Source organism: Sphaeroforma arctica, assembly GCF_001186125.1.
Source record: "Sphaeroforma arctica JP610 unplaced genomic scaffold supercont1.21, whole genome shotgun sequence".
NCBI lineage: Eukaryota > Ichthyosporea > Ichthyophonida > Sphaeroforma > Sphaeroforma arctica.
In genome coordinates this window covers 200316-203229 of record NW_014040537.1, presented here as the reverse complement: position 1 = coordinate 203229, position 2914 = coordinate 200316, and positions in this window count along the sequence as shown.

Below are 2914 nucleotides of genomic sequence, written 5' to 3'. Positions count from 1 at the left end.
CCAAACAATGGCCGCATAGCCTTCTGATCGTACCATGACCACATCTCCTTCGTCGAAATGTACCAAGTCGTGAGCATGCAGGCGGTCAAATGTCGTCGTAAGCTTGCCTGTATACTTCTTGGTAATGTGGTGGAGGGTCGGCAATATAGTGTCCTGTAACTGGTCTAATCGTTGTGCCCAGGTGTCATTCGTCATCGGCTGGGAATCCGGTAACTCGTCTGTGAAATCGGCGAACGGAACATGGCGGCGGCCAAAGTACACGCTAAACGGTGCACTCCTATGGCGACGGGATATCCGAAGGTTCTGGTATAGCATCGTAAACGGAAGGCGTTCGTCCCATCGAAGGGAAACTGCCTCACAGCATTGTCGAATAGAACGTGTAATCTCCTTGTGACGTCGTTCTGCCGCGCCCAGCACTTGGGGTCGATATGGTGGAGACACCTTATGTAGCATCCCCACTTCCTGGACCAGAAGCTCCACTATCTTGTTGGTGAACTCCTGCCCCATGTCTGTTTGGATTTTACGGGGGAAGCCATGTTCGCCAAAAATCTCTATGAGTGTCTGTGTCGTGGTTTCCTTTGTCTTGTCCGGTGTGGCTCGAAGGATAGAATAGCCTGTGGCGATGGCTAAGACGTGAAGAATATAATTGTTCTTGCGTCTGGACTCCAGTGGCATCGGGATGTAGTCCACTTGAATATGGTCCCACGGGTAGCGTGCATCGATGCTAATCATCGGGTGGAAACCTTTACGAAGTGTGTCCTGTCCCAAACATGTGCCACATTGCCGCTTAACCTCCGTGGCTAACTCAAGTGCCCCTGGCCAAACGTAACCGTTCTGACGAAGTTGTTGGACTGTGTCCGCCGCCCCATGATGTCCTTGTTCGTGTTGCGCTTGCGTGAGTTGCGTACGACGCTGTTTCTCCGTCGGACTCGCTTGTGCAAACGCCGGGACCCTCTGCATCTGCCAGTGCCACTGAGATTTCTCGCGCGGTATCTAAGCACATCACATATTTTGTATGCTTTGGTTCTGCATAACCAAGTCGCTGTGAAAACAGCGGGTTCAGTTTGAATCCATTGGGAGGACCCACCCGTGCTACTACGGTATGACCCCATGGTGTCTTCCCACATGCGTACTTAGCGTACTTGAGGAACGTGTGTGGTGTCCGTGGTACCAGCACCGGTTCTGTCTGCAATAACTGCTTGAACAGGTCGAACCATGGTGCTCTTGGTACCCATGGTAGACATACTGTGGCCCGTGCGCCGTCGGCTCGTATTTTGCGTAACATCCTGTGTATCTGTTCCCAAGGCGGGTTCATCCATCCATCGACTATCGACCAGTCGTGGGCAAACGCTCCTTCCCCCATCATCCTTCGTCCAGAACCGAGGAAGCTGAGCATTGGTTGGGTCCGCCAGTACATCTATGTCATTCGGTCCAAAGTGTTGTTGCGCTTGTTCAAAGTAACTAGGGAATAACTGCCAGCCGTCTGTATACATTATTTCGAGTTCGTCCTGCTCCGCTGTCCCCTCGTGTACTCTACTTAACATGTCTGGGAGCACATTTGTCTCTCCGTCGACCCATTGGAATAGCGCTCCCCCTAAACCGTAATCGCTAGCGTCGGTTCCCAAGTTCAAAGGAATGCCGTCGACCGGAAAGTGTAACGCCACAGCATTCACCACTGCGTCCTTCATTGCCTGCCACGCCTGTGCATGTCTCTCCTTCCAACGATCACCTATCAACTCCTTCTTGACGTTGCCTTCCGCATCAAATGTCGGTACCGCAAGGAGAGGAAGATTAACAGTCGTTGGTGTCGTTCGTTTCGCAATCACCAAATCCGTCAACCACTTCTTCCCTTGTTCATCCACATAGGGGAGCCATCGATCGGATACGAAGTGACGCGTCGATCTCCGCATCTGCAACGCTTGTTCATGGGTTACTGGGATGGTTACCTCACTCCCTTCCAGACGACAGCGCGCGTTGTCGGCAATTTTCGCATTGGCTTCCAAATCCTTATAGGTACCACTTCCGTCGTCCCCAGTCGAGGAGTTCGCACCGCCTTGTCAGCTAAATATATAAATGACCCAGGTGGTGCCGGAGTTATTGGTCGGCCAAGGAGGTCTGCGGATGTCTGTGAGATACAACTTCTATTTGCTCCCGTGTCTATCAAGGCTTTGAACGTTCGTCCGTTGATTTGTACTTGAATATAGACTCGGTTGTCTGACGTCAGCAATGGGTCTTGTATTGCCATCACTGCTCCAATCGTGGTAACAAATATGAAGCTCCTATCCGAGTCAGACACCCTTACCTCTCATGCATGATCGGCTACCGACTCCCACGTCTCATAGGTGTGGTTTGGTGTTGACGTCATGTGCTCGAAGTCTCCGTAAAGAATCGTGTTGATATGAATCTCTGTAGCTTCCGATGGTGGAGCCAAGTCTTCGTCCTGTGTAATCGCATTCACCTGTACTTGAGGCGTCGGACGTATTGTGACTACGTCTCTAGTCTGGGATGTATTCTGCCCCTGTCCTGCGGTTGACGTTGTGGACGGTCTGTGTACCGATTGTACGTCCCTCAAAGGACGGTTGTTGTCGTATAGCCTTGCCCGACCCTCCGAGCTCACCGCTTGCGACGCCCTGAAATGATGACACCGTGGGATGTGCCTACCACCTGGTGGCGCTTGTGCCTGGCACTCCGCACAAGTCGTTGGTACCGTAGGTAGGGGTCGTTGAGTCCAATTCCGCGTTTGTCGTCTACTCGTCTGTAGGTTGGGGCGGCTATTGGTGTGGTCGCGACTTCCATTGGTCGTCGGGCCCTCGCGGTTGTTGCGACCCTGGAAACGTGCTGTCGTACGTTGCTGTGCATCCTGAATGTCAGGGTTCAACAGCTGTATAAGCTCGTGTGTCTCCATCAGTTGCCA